This window comes from Dipodomys merriami, unplaced genomic scaffold (assembly GCF_024711535.1).
Source record: "Dipodomys merriami isolate MVZ:Mamm:240054 unplaced genomic scaffold, mDipMer1.0.p SCAF_1, whole genome shotgun sequence".
Taxonomy (NCBI): Eukaryota; Metazoa; Chordata; class Mammalia; order Rodentia; family Heteromyidae; genus Dipodomys; species Dipodomys merriami.
This window is the reverse complement of record NW_027202270.1, coordinates 94,125,683-94,152,396: the sequence shown is the minus strand read 5'-3', so window position 1 is coordinate 94,152,396 and position 26,714 is coordinate 94,125,683. Positions and strand designations below refer to the sequence as shown.

Genomic DNA, 26,714 nt, shown 5'->3' with positions numbered 1-26,714 from the left:
GTATTTCAACTCCTGTTCATGATAATCAGGCAACAGAGCAGTTAATAAAAAATCCAGAGGAAAGCTCCCAAAATGCTCTACAAACACTACTGGTAAATCTTCTGAATGAAAACATTGAAAGCCTGCAAAGGGCTCCGTGTCAGCATGCTAGGGAAATGTGTGAGTGTGATGGATCTAGCCAAAGATTAACAGGAATTTTGCTAGCATGAGAAGGCTAATCAAAGATTAATAAAGGAGCTGAGTGAGTGGGATGAGAATAAACAAAGATTATTAGGGGCATTCATGGATTCCACAAACAGAAAGCTGGAGGAATCCAGGGAGGCTACAAAGGAAATGCTGAATGAAGTCCAACAGAAGAAAAGGGAGTCCAATGAAACTATAACCAATCAACTAAGGGATTAGAGAATGAACAATGAAGGAATTAGAGAATGAAAAAAAGTTAAGGAGGTAAAGAAGTCCATACAAGATCTAAAAAACAAAGCTCCAACAAAGAATTTAAAGCCATCAAATCTCATTAATTAGAAGGAAAGGAAATTAAAAAAACAAAGTAGAAGCATTAGCTTTCTACTTAGACCATGCAGAAGATCAAATCTCTGGGACTGAAGACAGCTTAGACATTACAGAGAAAGAACAGACAAGGATTCAAGATAAATCCAAGAAATATGATAGAGTTATTCAACTTAGAGAAGACACCATCCGAAGGCTTAATTTAAGGATAATGGGTATAGATGAAGGCTTAGAAACAGAAGTGAAAGGTCTAGGAAATTTATTTAACAGGATCCTAGCAGAGAACTTCCCAAACATGCAAAAAGGCTCATTCAGATACAAGAAGCCTTTAGAGCCCCAAATAGACCAGACCAGAACAGGATATCCCACCATCACATTGTAATCCACACAGGATCAATAGAGACCAAGGAAAGGATCTTTAAAGGTGTAGGGAGAAAAGATCAATCACTGATAAGGGGAAAGCAATCAGAATAACCTCAGATGTCTCAGCAGAGACAATTAAAGCAAGAAGAGCTGGGAATGATGTGTGCCAGGCCCTAAAGACAAACAACTATCAACCAAGAATACAGTACTCACTTAAACTCTCCTTCATAATGGAAGGACAATTAAAACTTCCACTGCAAAGAGAAGTTAAAACAATATAACTCCAGCAGCCCTACAAAAGATACTTAAAGATGTCCTACACATAGAAAACCAACAAGAGCATGATAAAGGCCAAGAAACAGCCCCCAAACAGAGAATTCAAGAAACATGGGAATAACCCAATTGGCAAAGCCCCCAAGAAACTGGATAACATGGCAGGAACTACTAAAAATCCCTCAGTCCTAATTCTCAATATTAATGGACTTAACTCTCCAATTAAATGACATAGATTGTGTAGTTGGATCAAAAAGCAAGATCTTCTATCTTCTGTCTTCTGTCTTCAAGAGACCCACAAAACAAACATATTCTGGGAGATTTAGTATGTGATTTAGTTTGTGATTGTTTGGGTAAATGCCCAGAAGTAGGATTGCTGGGTCATAGGGGAACTATATGAGGAGTCTTTTGAGGAACCTCCATACTGCTTTCCGACCAACAATGCAGTAGGGTTCCATTTTGGCCACATTCCCTCCAGTATCTGTTGTTATTAGATTTCTTGATTCTAGACATTCTAACTGGTGTGAGGTGGAATCTCAAGTTTGTTTTGATTTTCATTTCTTTTACAGCCAGAGAGGTTGAGCATTTCTTCATGTGTCTAATGGCCATTTTTATGTCCTCTTCAGAGAAGTTTCTCTGTAAGTATATAATCCTTTTGTTAATTGGGCAGTTGTTTCCTTGAGGATTTGTTGTTGGGAGATATAGTTTTTTGAGTCCTAAGTATATTTTAGATATGAGGCTGTTGTCTGTTGTATGGCTAGTGAAAATCTTCCCCCAATCCGTGGGCTTTCTATTGATTTGGGTATCTACGACCTTTGCCATGCAGAAGCTCTGCAGTTTCAGGCAATCCCATTTGTCCAATCTGACTTTGATTTGTTGTATTTCTGGTTTTTATTAAGAAAATTTCGGCCTTTCCTAAGGAGCCCTAGACATTCTCCTATTCCTTCCTGTAATGTTTTCAAGGTGTCTGCTTTTACCTCAAGTTGCTTGATCCATTTGAAGTTCATTCAGGTGCAGTGTGATATATAAGGATCTAACTTTACTTTTTTATAGGTGTTTAAACAATTTTGCCAGCACCATTTACTGAAGAGGCTGTATTTCTTCCATTTTATTTTTTAAATTATTATTAATAAGTTTTTTATTGTGAAAATATGGTACAGAGGGGTTACAATTATATGAGCAAGGTAATAAGTACATTTCCTATCAAGCATTGTTGCCTTCTCCTTTGTTATTCCCTTATGATCCCTGCCTCCCATCTCCACGACTACACTCCACTCCCGCACCCCTGTCCCAACCAAAGCTGTAAAGTTCGGTTTTCGACATAATGTCTTGTACATCTCATGGTTGCAATGGGTCCACCTGTATCCCTATTTAAAGCATTTGTTTTTCTCTTCCCCTTCCCAAATTGTACCAACATCAAATACAGTGAAATCAGGGGTAATAACGTGGGGAAGGGACATACAAAGCAACAACAACAACAAATCACCTTAGAAACAATAGCAAGAAAAAACAATCACTTGAGTCAGTATCTTGGGGTTCATTTCGCTAATATCAAATTATCTGACCTTTTCTGTTTGTCTCAGACAAACAGTTATTCCATTCTATTTTTTTACCTCCCTTATGGACGATTAGGTGGCTATAGGCCTTTGGGTTCATTTCTAGGTCTCCAGTTCTATTCCAATGGTCCTCAGGTCTGTTCTTGTGCCATTACCAAGCTGTTTTGATTACTATGGCTTTGTAGTATTTGGTATTTGTAGAAATTTGGTATTGATATTCCTCCAGCACTGTTCTTTCTGTTAGGGATCGTTTTTTTGCTATCCTTTGGATTGCTTCTTCTATTTCATTGAAGAATGAGTTGCAATATTGATAGGTATCATATTAAATTTGTTGATAGCTTTTGGAAGTATTGCCATTTTCACCATGTTTATCCTCCCAAACCAGGAGCATGGGAGGTTTTTCCACTTCCTAAGCTCTGCTTTAATTTCCTTTTCCAGGTTTTTAAAGTTTGCATCATAGATGTCCTTCACTTCTTTTTTTTGTTGTTATTTCATATTTTTTTTAGTTTATATTTTTTAAACCAATGTAACAAAAAGTAGGAGGGAGGGTAATGGTGTATTATGCCTGTAAATGGGGGAGGGAGGGACCCAGGCAAACACACACACACACACACACACACACACACACACACACACACACACACACACACACACACACACACACACACACGGGCTTTTATGGGGACATTGAGCTTCAGTAGCAAAACGTGGTGGGAAGCAGGCCCAGAGCCGGAGGAGGGGTTATGGGGTTTATTCTGGGGAGGGATGGCACTGTGCGGCTGACAATACAGTTGTTATGTGACCTGTCTGGGAGGAGAAGGGAGGAGGAGGAAAGGGAGGGAAGGGATGAAGGAAGGGAGCAGAAAAAGAATTTTCTAAGAAAGGAATCTAATGAGTGCATGGTGTGTCCAGCTAGCACGAAGCAGAGGTTTAACATGGCTTCTTTCTCTTTAACGCCTCCACCAGGTCGTTCTTCAACGTTTCTTGTTTTGATTTGTCTGCAAATGTCTGCACAGACCTCAGTCCGTTGACAATATCCTTTGTTTTCCCAAAGTAGATCTTATTCAGTGTACTTCTGATTTTATTTTCCATGTTCTCTACCAGGTGCCCGATATTGGCTACGTGTGGGAAGCATTCACTCAGTTTCATCTTTCTCCATTTGTCTGGTGAGGCTGCCACTGAAGTTCATTGTGCCTGAGCTGGATTTGTTGGTTTGCAGCCACGGCATCACCGTGGAGGTCAACTTGTAATGGGCAGTGCGGCCACTGGACTTCTCCTGCACCTCCACCACATGGATGGAGTCCCAGCAGCCTTTGATCTTCTTTGATTCGTCTCCAGCAAAGCCATGATCCAGATCCCAGAGGAAAACAGATGGGACACCATCTTCAAAATACAGGTCTCCGTACTGGTCAAAGGCATTGTTGGCTTCCACCTCTAGTTTTCTCAGCCGAGTAGACGGCATTGCTCCATCTTCCAGAGCGGGGTCATACTTGTTACTCCACGTTGACCTATAGCGAGTCCCCATCTCTGTTGTAGTCACACAACAGGTAATCCTTTCCCACCACCTTGTCTCTGGCAATTTCAGTGGCTGGTCAACAGAAGACAGGAGATCTTCACATAGACTGGGGACGAGGTTAATCAGGTCACTGAGGTTTTTCTTGATTGGATGTGGAGGCAGGCGCCTCATTAGGTCCAAGGCACAGTCCAGCTGCTGGTTACTCATGGTGGCGGTGGCAGCGGTCGTCCCCGTGTCGGTGGTTCTCCCCTCCCAACCCCCAGCAGGGCCCAGCGCTTCCACTTCCCGGGTGCCCAGGAATGAACATTACTTCACTTCTTTAATTAAGTTAACTCCCAGGCATTTTATTTTTGTGGGGCTATTACCAACGGAGTTGCTTTCCTGATCTCAGCTGGCTCTTCTCATTGTTGACAAACAGAAAAGCCATTGATTTTTGAGGGTTAATTTTATACCCTGCTATTTTGCCAAAGTTTTGAATCAGCTTGAGTAATTTGGGAGTGGAGTCCATGGGATTCTTAAAATACAAGATCATGTCATCTGCAAAGAGGGAGAGTTTTACTTCATCTTTTCCTGTTTGGATACCCTTTATGTTTGCATCTTGTCTTATTGCTGTAGCTAGACGTTCTAATACTAAATTGAAGAGAAGTGGGGAGAGTGGACATCCTTGTCTTGTTCCTGAGTTTAGAATAAATGGCTTTAGCTTTTCACTATTAAGTATAATGCTGGCTGTTGGTTTGTCATTTACAACCTTTATTATATTAAGGAATTTTCCGTGGATTCCTAGTTTTTCTAGAGCCTTCATCATAAAGGAGTGTTGAATCTTGACAAATGTTTTTTCTACATCTATTGAGATAGTCTTGTGTTTCTATCCTTGCTCTTGTTGATTGGTGAATTATATTAATTGATTTGCATATATTGAACAAGCTTTGCATCTCTGAAATAAATCCTATTTGATCGTGTTGTATGATTTCTTTGATGAGTTGTTGAAGTTGACTGGCCAAAATTTTGTTGAGAAGTTTGGATCCATGTTCATCAAAAAAATGGTTCTATAGTTCTCTTTCTTTGATGCGTTCCTACTTGGTTTTGGGATGAGGGTTAAGATGGATTCATAGAAAGAATTTGGTAGTGAACTTTCAATTTCAATTTCATTGAAGAGTTGAAGAGTTGAAGTATTGGTGTGAGTTCTTCTTTGAAGGCCTTGCAGAATTCTGCTATAAATCTATCGGTCCTGGACTTTTCTTAGATGGGAGGCCTCTTATTGCTGTTTCTATTTCAATGCTTGATATGGGTCTGTTAATTTGGTGTAACTCATGTTTGTTTAGTTTTGGCATGTCGATATTTGCTAGCAAATCATCCATTTCATCCAGATTCTCAAACTTATTAGCATCAAGGTTTGAGAATTATTCCCTTATAATGTTCTGAACCTTGGTTGTTTCTGTCATTATGTTTCCATTTTTATTTCTGTTTTTGGTTATTTGGGTGTGTTCTCTTATTTTCCTGATAAGATTTCCAAAGGTTCCATCAATTTTGTTATTTTTTTTGAAGAACGCACTCTCTTTGTTTTGTTGATTCTTTCTATGTTTTTTTTTTGGATTCTAATTCATTTAATTCAGATTTAATTTTAATTATTTGCTTCCATTTACTGTATTGGGGTTTATCTTGCTGCTCTTTTTCAAGGAGGTTTATATGTCTCATTAAATTGTTGGTTTCAGATCTCTCCAATTTGTTGATGTAAGATCTCAGACCTATAAACTTGCCTCTGAGTACTGCTTTTGCTGTGTCCCAGAGGAGCTGGTAATTTGTGTTTTTATTTTTGTAGAATATCATGAACATTTTAATTTCTTTTCTTATCTCTTCCATGAACCCCTGATGGTTCTACAGTATGTTGTTCAGCCTCCAAGTGTTACACAACTTTCTTTGGTGACTTTTGATTTTGAGTTCTAATTTTATTCCCTTGTGGTCTGAGAGAATGCAGTGCATTATTTTAACGTTTCTGAATTTGGACAAATTTGCTTTTTGACCTAAAATGTGGTCTATTTTGAAGAATGTTCTATGTGCTATTGAGAAGAGTGTGTATTCTGATGTTGCTGGGTGAAATATTTGGTAGATATCTGTTAAGTCTCTTTGGTTTATGCAGTTGTTTAGAACTGTGGTTTCTCTGTTAAGTTTTTGCTGGGTAGATCTATCCAGTGAGGATAGTGGTTTGTTAAACTTCCCCAAAACTAATGTCTTTGGATCTATGTGAGATTTGATGGTAAGTAGTGTTTCTTGAGTAAATTAGGGTGCTCCATTGTTTGAGGAATAAATATTTAGAATTGTAATATCCTCCTGAAGGAGAGATCCCTTAATTAGCTTGTAGCAATCTTCTTTATCTCTTCTTGCTAATTTTAATTTGAAGTCTATTTCATCTGGTATTAGGATTGCAACTCCCGCCTGTTCATGGGGACCATTCACTAGGTAGATTCTATTCCAGACTTTCACTTTCAGAACATGTTTGTTTTTATAGGCAAAGTGTGTCTCTTGAAGGCAGCAGATAGAAGAGTCATACTTTTTAATCCAACTAGACAGTCTATGTCGCTTAATTGGAGAGTTAAGTCCATTGGTATTGAGAGTTAGGACTGAGAAGTGTTTGGTTGTTCCTGCCACGTTATCCACTTCTTTGGAGCTATGAAAACTAGGTTCTTCCTCTGTTTCTTGGATTGTCCATTTGGGTGAGGTTTCTTGGTCTTCATTCTGCTCCTGTTGGTTTTTTATGTGTAGGACATTTTAAAGTATCTTTTTAGGGCTGGTTTGGTAGAGATATGTTATTTCAACTTTTCATTGCTATGGAAGGTTTATATTTGATCTTCCATTATGAAGGAGAGTTTAGGTGGGTACAGTATTCTTGGTTGATAGTTCTTTGTCTTTAGGGCCTGGCATACATCATTCGGCCTCTTCTTGCTTTAATTGTCTCTGCTGAGAAATCTGAGGTTATTTTGACTGGTTTCCCTTTATAGGTGATTGATCTTTTCTCCTTGAAACATTTTTATCTGCACTATACATACCAAATCCGTTCCCAGATTAGGACTTTTGCCTCTTTCTGGTCTTAATAATCATCTTTTAAAAATTCATGACTTTTCTCTCATAGTAAAGAATGGTTAAATATGTATGAAAAATTATTTTAGACCATAAGAAATAGCCCATTTATATCAGTACATTTTACTAGTTTACTTAAACAATCTCAGAGTAACTTTAATCCCACTCCTTTGACTCTGAAGAACTTTTTATCCCCTTAAAGAATTGGTGCCAACATTCTTTTCAATATGAAATGATAAAAGACATTAATTTTACCACACTCCACTACCATGTCCTGCATGAATCTGCTGAACATGGGTATTTTGTGGCTGTTTTGCTGCTTTGTGACTTTGTGTGCAATTGTATTAAGAAGTGACAGAGAGGGTAAAATGCTTCCTCGGGTGACCACAGAGGAGAGAACAGGCTGCCATCTGTAAGTATCAATAGTATAGAAAGTAGAGTTGCTATAAAAGACTGCAATGTGGTGTGGCTATGAGACTTATAAACTGATGATTTTGGAAAAAATACCACAAGAGGCTGTATGACAAAGACAGATGTTAAAAGTTTTCAGTAATAGTGTTCAGTGGAGAAACAATAAAATCAAAAGTGACATTATGTAGAGTGTAATCTAAATAACTTTCAATAAATAAATATAGATATGTATACAGATAAAGAGTGATGGATAGATATCAAGTGTGTATGTGTGTGTATGTGTGTGTGTATACACATGCACAAATTGGTCTTCGGGATGCAACTCAGCACCTGTGTTCTGTCCTTGAGTTTTTTGTTCAAGACTAGCACTTGAGTTGTAGATACATTTCTGCTTTTCTGTGGTTAACCTGAGGTAAGAGTGTCACTTGGACTTTCATGCCAAGGTTGGCTTCAAATATTGACCTCAGGTTTTAGTCTTGTGACTGGCTAGGATAACAAGCATGATCTAGTGCCCAGTTTGGTATATATTAATTGTAAAAAGTGATGGTTTTCATTATGATATTTTCATATATGTATACTTTGATCAGATTCATCCATTTTATTACTCTTTATTTATTATCCACCTCTTCCAATCTCTCTCTCTTACAATTTTGCGTGTGTGTGTTGTATGTGTGTGTGTGCTCATCTTGGGGCTTGAACTCAGGGCCTGGGTGCTGTCCCTCAGACTTCTTTGCCCACGGCTAGCTCGCTACCATTTGAGCCATAGCTCCACTTCCAGCTTTTTTGTGGCTAATTGGAGATGAAAAGTCTCATGGACAGGCTTCCAAGCCCAGACTGACTTCAAATTGCAGTCCTCTGCTTTCAGCCTCCTGAGTAGCTAGGAATACAGCCATGATCCACTGGTTCTTAGCTTCTCACAAAATTTTGATGTGTTTCATAGTGAGCTTTTCATACAAGCATATAATATAATTTGATCAGATTTACCCCTCAGTTTCTCTTTTCCATCCTTCTACGTCTAATTTCACATGAGATTGCTCACTGAAAACCAGTGTTATGTGTACCTACCAAATGAAGACATCTGGAACTAAAAAGCCAGCATCTGAGTTACTTGACAGAGGTTAGTAAATGAAGTTCACATTATTATGCAGCTGAGAAATGTATTCCAGTATCCCAAGTTCATTTTAAGAATATTAGACAAGCCGGGCGCCGGTGGCTCACGCCTGTAATCCTAGCTACTCAGGAGGCTGAGATCTGAGAATCGCGGTTCAAAGCCAGCCCGGGCAGGAAAGACCGTGAGACTCCTATCTCCAATAAACCACTAGAAAACCGGAAGTGGTGCTGTAGCTCAAGTGGTAGAGCGCTCGCCTTGAGCTGAAGAGCTGAGGGACAGCACCCAGGCCCAGAGTTCAAGCCCCACGACCGACAAAAAAAAAAAAAAAAAAAAAAAAAAGAATATTAGACAGAGAAAATATCCTGTAAAACTTGTTCTTTCAGGGGGTGGGGAACTTTCTTTAACTCCCATTTGGAAATATTTGGCATTTCATTGCCCTCATAAGACACTCTACTTTGTAACTCCACAATTTTATTCAATTTTACTCCAAACAGGTAAGAATGTTGTTACTTTACACTGGCATAGATTTTCTTTCTTTCTTTTTTTTTTTTTTTTGGTCGGTCGTGGGGCCTGAACTCTGGGCCTGGGCACTGTCCCTCAGCTCTTCAGCTCAAGGCGAGTGCTCTACCACTTGAGCTGCAGCGCCACTTCCAGTTTTCTAGTGGTTTATTGGAGACAAGAGTCTCATGGACTTTCATTGCCTGGACTGGCTTTGAGCTGTGATCTTCAGATCTCAGCCTCCTGAGCAGCTAGGATTACAGGCGTGAGCCACTGGCACCCGGCTGGCATAGAATTTCTAAAACCCTCACATAAACAGAAATCTTATGCTTCTATCAAATGTGCAGCATCATTGTGGTTACCTTGAAAATGTGTATATTTGAAGTTTAAAAAATTTTTAAACCAGGTGCCTGTGTCTCACTCCTATAATCTTAGTTATTCAGGAGGCTGAGCTCTGAGGATTGCAGTTCAAAGCCAGCCCTGGTAGAAAAGTCCAAAGTCCATGAGACTCATCTCTAGTAAAGTACTCAGAAAAAGCTGGAAGTGTTGCTATGGCTCAAGTGGTAGAGTGCTAGCATTAAGCACATAGAAGCTCAGGGACAGTGCCTTGGCTCTGAGTTCAAGTGCCAGGACTGGCAAAAAAAAAAAAGGTATAAAATAAAAGGTAATAATTGTATATTTCTAATTAGCTTATTTTTATCTATTTATTTCTATCTTTGTTTCTATTTATCACTCTTTCAGTTTATCTCCCCATTTATAAGTTATAATAATATTTGTGGATTTTGCTGACTTTATGTTATTATTTATACATTTTACTGTAGAAATTTCCATGTGGTATATGTATCAATATACTAGAAGAAGCATGCTGTGTGTGTGTGTGTGTGTGTGTGTGTGTGTGTGTGTGTGTGTGTGTGTGTGTGTGTGTGTGTGTGTGTGTGTGCTTCTCTCTCTTTCCCTTTCCTTCTGATTCCCAGGATATGAGTTGCTTGGTAAAGCCTTCTCTACCATGATAGACTGAATATTTCTGAAAATGTGAGCAAACAAATATTTTTTCCAAGCTGTTTGTTAGGTGGTTTGTCACAGTAATGAAAAGTCTGATGAACGCAGAATATTCTATGTCACCCATATCCTCACTTGTATCTAACACTGCAGATTTATCTAAGCATGTAGTGCATTTTTTTCACATTCTCATCAACTCCATTTAAAGTCTTTGATCAGTTGGGCAACTCACTTGCTAACCACATATTCCCCAGTGCTCCTTCTGTGCCTTCTCTCAGATCTGGGAAATGATTTCACTTTCAGAAAGATAAAACTCTAATGAGCCCTTAGGAATCTTTGTTCAAAGATGTCCAGTCCACCAGGGATCAGCTAAGAAGGTGTCTGAAGTGTGAATTACTTACTGATTAGAAGCCAACACTAGATTCTTTTCTTATTTCTGAGGTCACCAATCAAATTCAAACCATGGTTTAAATTCTACCCCACAGGAAAGCTGCAAAGTCATTTTCTTTTCACTCTTCATTGCTGAGAAGAATAATTCACATTCATAGCCTCCAAACTTTGTGTTGAATGAGAACTAATGCTTTAATAGGTTTTGACCCTCACAAATAGTGTGCCATTAAATATTTTAAATAATGCACTTGCTGACTCCCCCAGTCCAAATATGATTTATAGATGACAATGTGATTGTTAATAAATGCTAGTTGATTATTAGCAATTAGAAGATTTTTAAGGATTTTATAAATACAAAGTCCTAAAGGATGTAAAGCAGTTTTATAGCATTTTAAAAATACAAAATACAAAAAAATGATGAGTGAACCTCTTTAATCTCTCCTTCTATTTGGAGTCATAAAAATCAGCTTATAATTAGCTTGCACAATTGTGGACAAATCCATACACATGTATACCTTGAGGTCTGTTCTCATTAAACAGAAAGCAGCACCAGCTGAGATGCTATTTAGACCAGATGGAGCTCAGCCTGAGTGAGGAGACTATTTTCTTAGGTGGCACGATGAGAAGACCAATTATTTGGGGGTATGTAAAGATTGGATATTGCTCTGCAAAACTCTGCAATAACAAAGCTATCTCTAAGTCTGTATGATGATGGTGAGTGCTTCTCAGGAACTTTTTAGAACTTAATGACAGTCAGAAAGAAAAACAGACAGAGACCAAGAGGAAAGAAAAGAAGGGAGGAAAGGAGGAAGGGAGGGAGGGAGGAAAGGAGGGAGGGGGAGGAAGGGAGGGAGGGAGGGAAGGAGGGAGGGAGAGGATGGGAGAGAGAGAGGGAGGAAGAAAGAAAGAAGGAAGGAGGAAGGAAGGAAGGAAGGAAGGAAGGAAGGAAGGAAGGAAGGAAGGAAGGAAGGAAGGAAGGAAGGAAGGAAAGAGAACGAAGGAAGGAAGGAAGGAACCTAGGAAGAAAGACAGTTGGGGATGAGGTATAGCTTTAGTAAAAATGCTAGTTTCAATCCCCAGCACATCAAATTTAAAAAAAGAAAGGTAAAAGAGGAAGAGAGAGAAAGAAGGAAGAGAAAAGAGTATGGCAAAAAAGAAAGGAGAAAATCATAAGAAAAACAAAAGCTTAAAATCCCACAGTTTACTTCTTTGTGTCTGCTAGGTAGAAAAAGATGCTTATCCTTTGTCATTAACATATGGTAGTCTCTATTATTTAGTCTATTTTGCTTTTATGTTATTCATTTGTTATTTCAAAGTTTATATAAAACTGAGAACACTCAGTTTTATATCCATGAGGTTAGCTAGAAATGTCTTTCATGAGCTAGTTTATGAAGGTTCTAGCTTAATGTCACAGATTGGTTCATCTTATGGGAAAGGGATACAGATCTCCCTCAAAGCTTCTATTTTTCTTTTCCCTCTACCTTCTTCCTGGGGAACTGAAAGACAGTTAAAAGTTTAAATTTAATGAATCTGTTCTCATTCAGTTCAGAAGCAGGAAACTGCTTAGTGTAGAGTGATTTCAAAGGCTTGACACCCAAATGTATTCTTCAGATTTTCCTGCTGATGTGACATCATCTGAATACACTGAAGCCTGGCCATATTCTAGATTGGTGATAATTTTGATACAAAAGCAGGCCTCCATAGGGATGCAGCATGAACTAATAATAGGCAACAGTCCCTCCTGTGTGATAAGTTGACACTAAAGCCCAATCTGAAAATCTCTTATATTATTTAAAGGAGCAATGATCAAAGATGGAAGAGAAGAAAGAGCCTCATACATTCATTACTGATGTTGAGATAGAGCCAGTAATAGTTAAGGTGGTTATTACCAGAGAGAGTGGAAAACTAGCTTTAAACTTTATATTCATAAATCTTCCAGAAAAGTCAGAAGCAGGAGTAAAGAAGAATCAGCACCATGTTTTCCTTAAGTTCTTTTTAAGCTGGCTATATATATATTGACACTCCCCTATATGACCTGTGCAAATATGGCTTTAGGTAGAGCCAAACAAAAGAATCTGAATATTACTATGCTGATAGGAATGAGAGCAAGATACTGAGAATCAGCTAGTCAGGGGAGTTTCCTTGTAGGGAAAAATTACCCCTGCCAATTAACCTTAGCATGCTGCAGTCAGGCTAATCTTTATATTATCCTTTGCATCATTTTGCTTAAAAGCTCTATGAACACATAGAAGTGCAAAGTAGAATGGTGGATTACCAGAGGCTAGAAATACTGGGGGATTTGGGATGTGGAGAGGTTAGTCAGTGGAAAATAAGTTATAGTTAGGTTGACAGAAGTTTGCACAGCAGGGTGAGTACAGGTAACCACAATAAACTACACAGTACAAAGTGAAAAAATAGGATTTTGAAAGTTTTTATCATATAGAAATGATTCCTGTTTGAAGGGATAAATCTTTAACTTTCTTTAAACATGAAAGCTATACCCTTATTAAAACATGTTGTGTGTACTTTTATGTTTTAGGTATCAGTTAAAGATTAATTCAAACAGAGTGTATAGTGTATAGATCATAGTGTTGTATGATGCTTACCCCAAATCATTGGATACATCTGAACTGGTAATCAAATTTAAATCCTATGGTGTAAAAATTTTAGGGACAACAATCTATATGATAGGTTCTTTGAAAATTAAACAATATAGCTAACATAACATGCCATTCTGGTATATCCTACTCATTATAAATAGCACATTAAGTCATTTATGTATTTTAATTTTAAAAGTTCAGATTTTGTTTTCAGATAAAATAGATTATTCAAGCCAGTCTTAGTGGTTCTCACAAGTAATCTTGGCTATTCATTACACTGAGATTTGAGGATTATGGTTTCAATCCAGCTCAGGTAGACAAATTCCATGTACTCTTATTTTTGATTAACTAGAAAAAGCTAGAAGTAGAGGTGAGGCTCAAGTGATAAAGTAACAGCCTGCCGTGAAAAAATAAACAAGAGTCCAAAGCACTGAGTGCAAGGCCCCAGCACCAGCACCCACAGAAAAAGATAATTCAATGATCTAATCTCTTATAAGTATTTGACAGTGCCTACAAATAAAGCACATATTTCCAGTTTCTTCACCCATTTATATTACTGCCCAGTAAGTAATTTTATTGGCAAGATCCACTCAAGTTATTTTTGTAGACATCTGTAAGGCTCATCCTCCTTTTCAAAAATTTCTTTCTGCATCAATATTCTATCTTGGTTTTTATCGGAGAACTTCCATTTAATTTCATGACCTATATGTTCATTTTCCTACATTTTGTTTCATTTCTCTCCTTTACAATCTTAGGAAGTTTTATCCATATTTATGCTCTTTGAAAGTGAAAGCATTTAAGTAAGTAAAACTTCACACACATATGGTATCAAGTTAAAGTTAAACAAAATGTGAATATATAGGCGTATGAAAATCATGTCATAAATTGGAGGATAGCTTTGTTAGACTACATTGCAGCACTTGTTTGTATCATAACTTGGAATAATTTAGCATTTATTCAATTAAAGGGCAAAGAAGGGAATAAATTCATGAAATGTGATTTGAAGTGCGCACTCTCACCTTTGGTTTCTCAGTAGGAAGGATAGAAAGTGGCTATCACTGATTTCTTCTGTTCAGTTGTAGAGCTCTATATCTTACCAGGCACCACACTTCCCCCAACCCTTGCTTCACCAGAAACCTACCAGAGAAAGGAAGTTAAACCTCACCAGATAAAAGAATATGAAAGAAGATGTTTCTCACAGAGTGTAGATCAAAAAAACATCAGCAACTCTTCCCTAAGCATAACTATGGAGGATAGTTGGATCTTGTCATTCTTGCCCAGTGTTTACCACTGTTGTTCTCTTCTATGTAGATAGGGACCTGAACTCTTTGTCAAATGATAGAACAGGATTCTGGTCCTGCCTCACCTTCCCATAGATGGCTTGCCTTGAGCATGTCATTTGTCTCTTTAGATATCATTTCATGGATACATCGTAAAGGAACTGCCTGGAAGAGGCAAGATCAAACTATAGAATGTGCTGTTCATGACACAGGAGGCTTGGCAAATTAAATATTCTCTTCTCTCTTCTTCTTTTCCTCCCTCCCTCCACCTTTTTCTCTCTACTTTCTTCTTCTCAAATGTACCAAAATGTAAATACAGGTTGAATCAGAATTTTAATCTCTAAATAATGTATACCACATATACTTTCCATCTTAATGCCTCTAGCTACTTCAATTTCGTATCTTCAGCTTTCACTTGAGCACACTGGTCACCATACCAAGCTAATCTGCTTATTCATCCATCTCCCTCATTTTGTTTTTTCTGAGACAGTACCCAGCCCTCTGTTCTCTTTCTAAAACTACCAAATCCACTTTCCTTATATATCCTTTTTTAATCTCCTGGAACAACATGATACAATCCATTTTGCCTTCAGCTGTAGTTATTTGAATTTCCTTTGCTTTATGGAGCAGTTGCTTCATGAGTGACTTTATCTAAGTTTATACTTCCCAGTTATAAATACTAACATAATCAAAACATGGGCAATGTGCACTTGGATAACATGGTGTATTATCTGGGTACTCCTTCCTAAAGCTTCCAGGTGAAGGAGTAAATAACTGAGATATAGCAATAAATTTGCCAGGCAAGTGAAGGATAATCTGAGATTTTAGATTTATTTGTTTTTAATATTGTACATTTTTAATAGCGCCGATGATAAGGAAGACAAAGGAAAGTCAATGCATCTGACACTGGGAGATTATCCTAGGCTTTTGTTAATAGAACTCTCTAGTCCTGCAGCTTGAATTCTTGTCAACATGACTATATGAATCAAACCACTGTTTGGAATTTCATTATCCTGCTCTGGAAGTGATGATGAGCATAGGCCTACTAGAAGAAAGTATCAAGATATAATGGGAAAAGATTATAACTTTTCAAAGAGGAAGGAGAAAATGATACAGAAATTCCAAGAAGACTAATTTGACAGTTTTTCTGATCTCTTGTATGAGGCATTAAACACCCTCCTTTTCTATCTAAACCTGAGATTGTGCAAGTTATTCTATCCTTCACTACCTGGATGTTTACTTTTGACTTGAGGTCCCTTGTTGTGTTTGAATGCATCTCACTACCTGCTGGGGATATAGAATTGCCTTCTCATCAATAAGTAGGACTTTCAGTCTCAGAGCCTGGAAGATAGAAAAAAGATTGTGGCACACAGGATAAGCCAGGAAAAGAACCTTTTGACATTCTTCATCTCCTAGTGAGAAACCAACCTCAAAGGTGACAGCCTTGATAATGCATGTTCTTTTCAGTCAAGAGAATGCTAATAGTAGGAAATGTGAATGGTTGCTTTTTTGTTTTGTTTTTTTACAGTAATATATTTTTGGGGCTCCATGATACTGGACACATGCTTCAGGGATCCAGCCAGTGTAGAAGGGTTGGCGGAAAGGGCAGGAGAAACAGCAACTTTTGTACAGTTTCTATGCCTAGCAGGCTTCCCTGGTGTCCCTGTTTTGTTGGCTATGAGTAAGGCAGAACATTGTTTTCCAAATATACTCCCACTTTCATTATCATCATCATTGTCATTATCATCATTATTGCTATTCACTGAATCATCCAGCAGAGAAAACTTTCACATATTGACAGTGGCTGAATGTAAGCACTTTAGTTACTTTGTCAAAATAAGAGTCTGCAGGGTCACTCAGTCTTTGTAGCTTTGTAGGCAGGGGTCCTCCAATTACAGACAAATGTTCTGAAATTACCTTTGTGTTCCATTCACAAACCTCGCAGATACATTTTTTCTCATTATATGCAATTCCATGATGAGGACAAGGCAAAGTGGTACATATACATTATTATGTAGAAACTAAAGCCATATCAGAATGTTCTAATTCACTAGACAAGAAAGAGGAAAGGTGTCAACAGTCGGGGGTGTTTCAGGAACAGATAATGTTCTACTGAAGGCTGAAGTGCCTTTGTATACCCAAAGGCTCAAATCAGGTGTTTATTGCCTAAAACATGTCTGAGAAAATTAATGAGATAAGTTATTACCCAACATGTCTGAAGATTTTCCATTACCAGCTGTAAAAGCAGGTAGCAATCTCACTCTACCTTGAAGGCATCATTCATTATAAATTACTTGCTTTCAATCATGAGTAAAATACAGTGAAAGGAAAAGTACTCAAGGTCTCTACTGTGCTTTGCAAAAGACAAAAAGAGGAATCTTGAGACTCGGTGTTATTGTCAAATTTCTCCCAACAAGAAATCTTAAATCCAAGTTATTATTTGGTAACTCAATCTTCAGCATTATCTAAAGTTAGGGTGGTGTCTTTCCTTACATATGTATTTTTTTTTAAATAACAAGAGCCAGAGGCTCATTTTCCTGAGTATGTGGTAACTCATATTACTATGTGATTGGGGAAACACCCTCATATTTTATCTGTCTTTTGTTCCAACCAAGTGTTGTTGAAGATAAAAGGCAGGAATGGAGGAAAACTTCCTTGTGAATAATGCTGCTCCTGATCTACCTGTTAGCCATAGGCAAAAGATAGATTTTATGTTTCTAGTGCTCTGTAAAAGGCTATTTGTGATTATCCAAGATTCTTTAATGGAAGTACACGACAGCTTTCAGTAAAGCCCTCAGTGGCCAATCTTGTAAACTTGGATTAAATATATTTTCACACAGAAATCTTGGAGACTTAAATTAAGTAAATATATTTGTACATAGAAATGAACTTTACCACATGATTTCCAGATTTTTTCCTTATTTTGTACTATTGAAAGTTAGATATGACATTATTCATGGTTCTATATCTTGCATTATTCCATCCCCATAGGAGACATGGGGAAGATAGACACAAAATCCAATACTCAGTCCTAGGAATACAACAAAGTGGTTGGTTGTAAAGATCAAGAACATGGAATTTCCTCAAGATAGTGATAGTATGGATTGTGAAGTAAAAAAATAGTGTAACTTGGTGAAATAGAAGAAAAATAATAAAGAGTCTAAAGAAAACTCTAACCAAATTAAATGCAGGACTAATTAAGGCTATGTTGAATATAACCCCCACTTGCAGTAGGGGTGCCTGATGGATGTTCTCCTTAGGAAATGTGTGGCCATCTCTGATAAGCATAAGTAGCACAGCACAGCATCATTTATTTTTATCAAAGCTCTCCAGGCAGGAAAAAATTAAAAGATAGAGATTACCATACAATCTACAAGAACTGGAATCTTTATTCAGCAGTACTTACAATTTATATACTTGAACATTTAGTTATACTTCAGAACTTGAAACCTCTAATCTCCAAGTGTCTAAATTTTTGCTAGCTTTCTTAGAGCATTTTGGTAGCAACAATGTATTCTTAAATAGATCTCCACTTTAGAACTAAATTCATTTTCTTGGTGACTAGAATATATTACATTTCTATATTTCTATACCAGTAGTGTCTTGTAAAAGAATTAAATATTGCAATTAATAGGAATACATCTTTGTGTAATTTTTCTGACTTATTTGTTCATTTAGTACACTGCCGCCTTCTTGGCACTATACATTTTACCAGGATTTGAGGTTTTCATAGTGAATAAGCACATTATATATACATTATATATTACATATGCATTATATAATATATAATGTGTATATATATGTGTGTGAATGTGTGTGTATCTGCTTAAGAAAGACTTCACTACAATAATAAAAAAAACCACAACCACTAAAAGTTAGATAATTATGTGGACAACGACTTAATTGTTGCTTATATAATTTTTGAAATTTAGCTTTGACTCTATTGTATGTCCATATTCATTTGGCATCCTAGGCTAAAGTAGTAACATGTGTCTGCTCATTCTGTGTCTGCTTATTCTGGTCTCACTACAGTGGGAAAATAGCAATAGTGAAATCATGTGCTGGTTTTAAAATTTCTGATTAGTAGTGGCATATGCTATATTGACTCACATTTTATCAGCCAAATTAAGTGACTTCATAAACCACTTGTCAATAGGGTGAAATGAATAATCCTCTTGCCAAAAGGTCCTGGAAGACAGAAGTGAGTATTTCTAACAATAAGATCATCTAAAAACTGTCTGAGGGAATACAAGCTAGATGTAAAGCTGAAAATCACAATACAGAAGGGCTATAGGTCATGTGACAGGCAAAGCTCAATGTTGGTATCTACTAAAGTTTTAACACATGGCATTCTGTAGACATTTGTTTTTCTAATATAATGTACTGGTAGACACTTCTGGTTTCATTTCTCAGTATATACATATATATATGTATACAGTCTGTACATATGTGTGTATACATATTTATACATTTATTTATTAACTTATATTATTGTATATTGTTATATTTTATTTTAATATGCTTAAATATTTATATTTTAATACTATTATATTTATTCTTATATATTCTTATATTTATTTAGTAACAAGACAATGATATATAAATATATATAAAGATATAAACATATGTATATGTTAAGGCAAATACTTGTCAAAACAAAATAAATTTAAGTCCAATTTTAGGTAAAATAAAATATTTAGAAACATGAATGAAAAGAACAGTGATTTTTCTGATGCTTTGTGGTATTAAGTGCCCAATCCAGTTGGTTTTGCATGACCATCATTATCATGGTAAATAAAATCTTGCCTTTAACGGAAATAGCAGTCATATCTCAAAAAAGTTGATTGATTATCCAAATTCCAAATGATCCCATGAGGATCCTCCCTGACTCTTACTAAGTCAGGAATAGTTTGCTTTTGCTTAAGCCTTTGTTATAGTGTGCCATTCCAAGAAAGTATCATACATTGAGGTCTAAACTTCTTCTAAGAATGTTAGAATTTTGAGTTAATATCATTTACCTCTGGCTTCTAATAATATCTGATAATATTAAGTTGCCCAAAGGGGCTGATTGCTAGCTTGTAAAAATTTGGGTAGAAACTTGTAATACTACTTAATCATCTTTAGAATATATATTATCAGTAAGTGCATAGCATAAATAATTCAAATGCTCAAGAAAGACAAAAATCTATGAAAATGGTGAAATTTGAAATACTTACATTATCATATTTAACATTTGATGAGTTCTTAAACTGAATACTAACAAGATTCATTGCTTAATGAAGGCTATTTTTTAAAGTAAGTATAATATCATAGTTATAGTTTTTTTAAACAAAGATTGTAAAAAATTCTAGTTCATTGCAGGAAAGGCAAATGAATTTTTATATTGAAAAATTAAACAGATTTTATTGATTTAAAAAGCAAGAAGGATGCCTTTATATGGTATAAACTAAAACACATGAGAAGAATTATATCCAGCCTATTCTCAATGGAATAACCAAATGGGGCAAATTACTTCATGAGACCAAATAGTCTTAATTTTTAGATAGGTTGGTTTGGACAAAATGCTGGTACATTTTCTAGAAATGTTTTTCCCTATTTCTTTTTTTTTTTTTTTTTTTTTGTCGGCCGTGGGGCTTGAACTCTGGGCCTGGGCGCTGTCCCTCAGCTCTTCAGCTCAAGGCGAGCGCTCTACCACTTGAGCTACAGAGCCACTTCCGGTTTTCTGGTGGTTTATTGGAGATAAGAGTCTCACAGTCTTTCCTGCCCGGGCTGGCTTTGAACCGTGATCCTCAGATCTCAGCCTCCTGAGTAGCTAGGATTACAGGCGTGAGCCACCAGCGCCCGGCTTTCCCTATTTCTTTTTTCTTCCTTTACTGAAAAATAATTATTTAACGGATATTTCAGATGAAATAGCCACCATTTGGATCATGTATTAGTGAAAAAGCACCATGGTCTCTACTCTTAGGAGCTTGGCATCAACTAACAGATGTATAAAGAATTACTATGGTTGATCCCATGACATAAATAAATTCTTTTTTTTTTTTTTTCTTTTTTTTTTCTTTTTTTTTTTTTTTTTGTCGGTCGTGGGGCTTGAACTCTGGGCCTGGGCGTTGTCCCTTAGCTCTTCAGCTTAAGGCGAGCACTCTACCACTTGAGCTACAGCGCCACTTCCCATAAATAAATTCTTGATAGGTAGAAATCTTCTAAAGTAGCAAGAGAAACTTCTCTGTGGAAATAACATCGGTTTAAGAACTAGAAATGGTAATGGTGACAACGTAATTTTGTACAGACATAATAGGAAAAATTCCCTTTGAAAATTAAAAAATAGAAATAACAAGCTGGGTGCCAGTGGCTCACGCCTGTAATCCTAGCTACTCAGGAGGTTGAGATCTGAGGATCGCATTCAAAGCCAGACCGAGCAGGAAAGGCCTTAGAGACTCTTATCTCCAATAAACAGCTCAGAAAATTGGAAATGGTGCTGTGGCTCAAGTGGTAGAGTGTTAGCCTTGAGCTGAAGAGTTGAGGGACAGCGCCCAGGCCCAGAGTTCAAGCCCCACTACTGACAAAAAAAAAAAAATAGAAATAATAAATGACCTAATAGCTCATTCCTGGGTGTCTGGCCTAAGGAAAGGAAATCAGTCTGTTGAAGACATGTCATCACTCCCATGTTTTTTTTTGTTTTATTTTTTATTTTTTTGGGTCCGGTTGTGGGGCCTGAACTCTGAGCCTGGGTACTGTCCCTCAGCTCTTCAGCTCAAGGCTAGCACTCTACCACTTGAGCCACAGCGCCACTTCCAGCTTTTTTTTTTTTTTTTTTTTTTTTTGCTTATGTGGTGCTGAGGAAAAGAACCCAGGGCCTCATGCATGCAAGGCAAGCGCTCTACTACTGAGCCACCTTCTCAGCCCTCACTCCCATGTTTATTGTAGCACTATTCACAGTAGTCAAAAAATGCAAAGGACTTAAGGGACTAACAAATGATGAATGGATGATAACATGAAGTACTATTTACCTGTAAAAGGAAGAGTCCGGTCATTTAGGACAAGAATGGAACTAAGGAAAGGACAGAAAAACAAAGGAGGGGGTAACAATGCTTAACAAGAAATGTACTCATTGCCTTACTCATGTAACTGTAACCCCTCTGTACAGAATCTTTACAATAAAATAAATTTTATAAAAAAAAAGAATGGAACTAAATGAAACAGAAGAATGGGTTGGCAAGAACGGGTTAAATGAAACAGAAGTTGTGCTAATGAAATAAACCAGATATAGAAAGAAATGTACTATATGATCTTGTTTGTATGGGAAAATCTAAAAACCATTGCTGGCATAGAAATTGAGAGTAGCAGTTGCCAGATGATAAGGAAAATTTTGGAGAGGTGGGGGTGGTTAGGGAAATAATACTCTATTGCTACTAAGTTATAGTTATATAGAAACAAGAAGTTCTGGTGTGTGTATAGTTTTTATTGACACTTAAATTGAATTTTAATTTTAAAACAATATAATACATATCTAAACGACTAAATAAAAGATGCAAACTGAGAACAACAGGTGTTATGAGTACAGCCAGCCAGCTGATCCAGCCATGTAAAGAAAGTAGATTTTATTCAAGTACAGTGGAAAGTCATGGGTGAGTTTACAGGCAAGGACTTCATTGGAATTAATTCACATTCAAGACAATTGATCTTGAAAACTAGCTCCACAGGAAGCAGAAATAGGAAGATTGGAGGTTCATGGTCTCAGACTTGCCTCAGATATAACCATGAGACTTTGTTAGAAAATACAAGAAAGGGCTGGAGATGAGGCTCAAGTAATAGAGTGTTTCCCAATAAATGCAAATCCCTGAATTTAAGCCCCAGTACTACCGAACAAAAACCAAACAACATGCACATATACAACTGATCTGGTTGTTGTAGAAAGATGAATTGTAGGAGGAAAGAATACAAGCAGGGAGACACAATGTGAGAAACTGCAGGAAGCCAGGCAAAGATGAAGAGAAATTTTATTACTGGTAGTGAGAATAGTAATCAGGAGACACTAGGGATTTTTTGTTTTTGTTTGTTTCTTTGTTTCTTTGTTTTTTTTGTAGGTTGTGGGGCCTGAACTCTGGGTGGGGTCACTGTCCCTCAGCTCTTCCACTCAAGACTAGCGCTCTACCACTTGTGCCACAGCACCACTTCCGGCTTTTTCTGCTTATGTGGTGCTGAGGAATCGAACCCAGGGCCTCATGTATGCAAGGCAAGCATTCTACCCCTAAGCCACCTTCCCAGCCGAAACACTAGAGTTTTAAGTACACTTTTGGGGGAAGAAGTGTCCATACTTGCCACCAAGTAGGTGGCAGGAGTTTGTAGAAGGGGCATTAGAAATGGTTCTGAGGCTTCAGTCTTCAACAACTGGCTAACAACTTAATGGGAAGATGATGTCTGAGAAAAATAACATTGTGGAGGGTATGGGGGGGGGTTGTGATAATCACAGAAACTTTTAAAAACTTTATTGTAAGGGTGATGTACAGAGGGTTTGCAGTTATATAAGTAAGGTAATGAGTGCATTTCTTTTCAAACAGTGTTACCCCCTATCTCTTTTTTGCTTTCTTTCCCCCCAGTTCTCCTCCCTCCTCCACCAACTTGTGAAGTTCATTTCCAACATACTATCTAATGAATATCCCTGTTGCTTTGGTTCACCCTTTGCCCCACCAATTTCTGTGATTTTCCCCTTCACTACTCCAAGCGTACCAAAATCAGAAATTGATGATGGGCAATAAATCAGAGGAGAAAGAAAACGAAAAGACAAAAGAAGTAACTGCAAACAGTACACACACACACACACACACACACACACACACACACACACACACACACACACAAGAAAAAGGAAAAGAAAAAGAAAAAAAGAAACACTAAACAACCACATTAAAAAAAAGAAACCCTTTTGTTTCCATATCGTGGAGATCAGGAGATCATTTCGATTACCATTCTTTTATGTCGTCATAAGTATATAGCTATTGGGCTATTGTGAACCTCAGTAGGACTATCGTGGACATATATTAACTGTTACAAGTGAAGGAAACCATGGAGCCAATGTCTCTGGCCATAAAAGAAATGCAAATCAAAACTATATTGAGGGGGCTGGGAAGGTGGCTTATTGGTAGAGTGCTTGCCTTGCATGCATGAGGCCCCGAGTTGGATTCCTCAGCACTATATACGCAGAAAAAGCCGGAAGTGGTGCTGTGGCTCAAGTGGTAGAGCACTCTGCTTGAGTTGAAGAGCTGAGGGACAGCGCGCAGGCCCAGTGTTCAGGCCTCATGACTGACAAAACAAACAAACAAACAAATAAGAACAAAAAAACTAACACACTAAAAAAACCCAACAACTATGTTGAGATTCTACCTCACCTCAGTTAGAATGGCCATTATCAAGAAAACAAATAATAACAGATGCTGAGGGGATGTGGCCAAAAGGGAATACTACTCCACTTTTGGTGTGAATGAAAACTGGTTCAGCCCTTCTGGAATCAGCATGGAATTTCCTCAAAAGATTAAGCATAGAGCCCCGATGACCCAACAATTTCACTCCTGTGCATTTTCCTAAGTGATCACAAACAAGGCCACACTAAAGCTACCAGTACAACTATTTTCATTACAGCACTATTTACCATAGCTAATATATGGAACCAACTCAGATGCCCTCAGTAGATGAATGGATCAAAAAAAAAAAGATGTGGTGTATATATATATATATATATATATATATATATATATATATATATATATATATATATATACAATACAATTCTAGGCTACCATTAGAAAGAATGATATTGCCCCATTTGTAAGAAAATGGAAGGACTTGGGAAAAAATAGTATAAGTAAGCCAGACTCATGGGAACTTTTTAAATTTGCATAGATTAGAACTGATTGTGAGACTTCTAATGAGATAGGTCAAGTTCTAAGAAGATATTTGAATTTAGTACTTAGTAAAAAAAAAGTTTAATTTACAGATAAAATATGATATTTTAGGCAACAGGAATGGATGAGAATAGTGATTTTAAAGATAAAAACATAAGTGAAGTATAAGGCTCCTGGGACCTCTCTCTGGAAAGTGCACTGAAACAAAACCAAAAAAATACCTAAGAAGATTGAGACTAAAAAAGCCATAGAAAAAGCAGAAGAGATTAATGCTGGAGTGATCCACACCCATGGAATGCTGCTGAGAAAGAGATGAAGTTATAACAGCCAAGAAACATTTTCTATAGAAGCAGAACCATCAGTGATAATATTGGAATAGGTAGCCTCACAGGGGACTGGGGCGGGAAAGAACATAATCCAAGCAGAAGTAAAATGAAGGGAAAATGTGATATGAGAAAATGGGGATAACATGTATAAGAGATTCTTGAAGAAGCAGATATGGTAAGAGTGAATAGAACCACAAAAGGGAAATACCAATCTGGAGGGGACTCTGACAACCTGAACACAGTCCTCTCAAAGAGTGTACGCATGCATATAGTTGTCATTGGTGAAGATAAGGGTGATGGTATAATTTAGAAAGGAATGCCAAGCTAGAGTGAGTAGGACATTTATGCCTGGGTAGACAGAGGGTGTTCCTTCAACAGTAGGGGAAAAGTATGAAGATTGATAAAAGGTATTGTAGAAAATGAGGGAATATAGTTTCTGTCATTCAGACATAAGGCCTAGGAGGTAAGGAAAATGTGAAGAGGAATTTTGAAAATATAGACAAGGTTTCAACAAGCTGTGGGAAGCTTTTGGAAGCATTTGTCCATGAAAAGGTCCCCAGAACCCAGTAGGAGTGTAATATATATTGTTGAGCAAGTAGAATATTGTATATTAGACACAATATTCCCACATAGTTAACTGCCCGATAAAAATTAAGAAAAGTTTTTGCATAGAACAGATTTAATTCCTAAGATATTTCACCAGAACTTAATAAAGCCCTAACTGTAAGAACAACCTTTAGCAATGTGCTCCAGTCATGGCCTGGAGAGTATACCAAGATCTTGGGCCAGAAGAAAATAATCAGCTTTATAAATCTTCTAATGGCCCTAATCCTCTAATTTAGTGAGATAGCTTGGTGAATGCAAATAGACTGAATGGGATTTTGGATTTATACATAGCAGAAATGCCATGATAACATACAGCTAACCATGTGGGCATGTTTTATATGGGCACATGAGATGCTTGTAGAATTTCTCATTTTGAGTTTTTGAAGCATTTTTTCCTACAGTCATGTTAATAAAGTCCTTTTTATTGGTTTTACATGAGACTATTTTCCAAACTGTTTCTTAAGATAGACATTCTAAGTCACAATGTTTTCTGAACTTCCTAGTAATTCTCAGAGTATTGATCATCTTCTAATCTAGTTTTGACTTTGCCTTGAAACTTCAGCCATAAAAGATTTAAAAGATTTCGCCCTTCACTAAAAGCTATCATTTGTAATCCTTGCACTCACCCACTTCAGAATCCAGATGACTGAATGTCACATTCAGTTACCTTTACAAACCTCCAAATCAAAGTTTCCAATATGAACAACTTGCCTCACCCATCGCTTTTAGTCCTCAGCTCTCAATTTATTGGGTAATTCTTTACCACTCCTTGCCACTTCCTGTCTGCAGGGTTCACACTGTCAGGGCTGCTAGGTAGGCTTCTGGTGTCAAATAGCTTTAAAAGTTCCACAAATTTCATACAGGAAAGGAAAAATATAAACGTGGTGCATGTCAAATTATATCCCATTTTGACAGTAAATCATTCAGCAAACTTTGAGTTTGTCTTTAGTGTATTATCAGGAACCACTGGAGCTGGCATGCGAGTGCGTGTGTGTGTGCGTGCATGTGTGTGTGTGTGTGTGTGTGTGTGTGTGTGTGTGTGTGTGTGTTTCAAAGTAATTTCTTTAAGCCCTCAGAAAATACTACCATTTTGCTTCCATTCTTCTTTTTTAACCTTTTACAAATAGCCAAAATAATGTATGGATCTGCGATTTTGCTGTCCTTTCCTGTGAGAGGCAGGCAATAAAAGTTGATTTGCACTAACAAGCTAAAAGCTCTGAGTGCTACTAGATGGTGATGCATTCCAGGAGGGAGGGCAGCTATCAGAAACTATAATGGTAGAAAGCATTTTCACAATAGAT

At 37.3% G+C, this 26,714-nt stretch overlaps 1 pseudogene; it reads right to left on the bottom strand.

Annotated features, from left to right (window-relative positions):
• Window positions 1-3,629: 3,629 nt before the first annotated feature.
• On the bottom strand, window positions 3,630-4,422 carry LOC138803135 (F-actin-capping protein subunit beta-like; annotated as a pseudogene).
• Window positions 4,423-26,714: the final 22,292 nt, after the last annotated feature.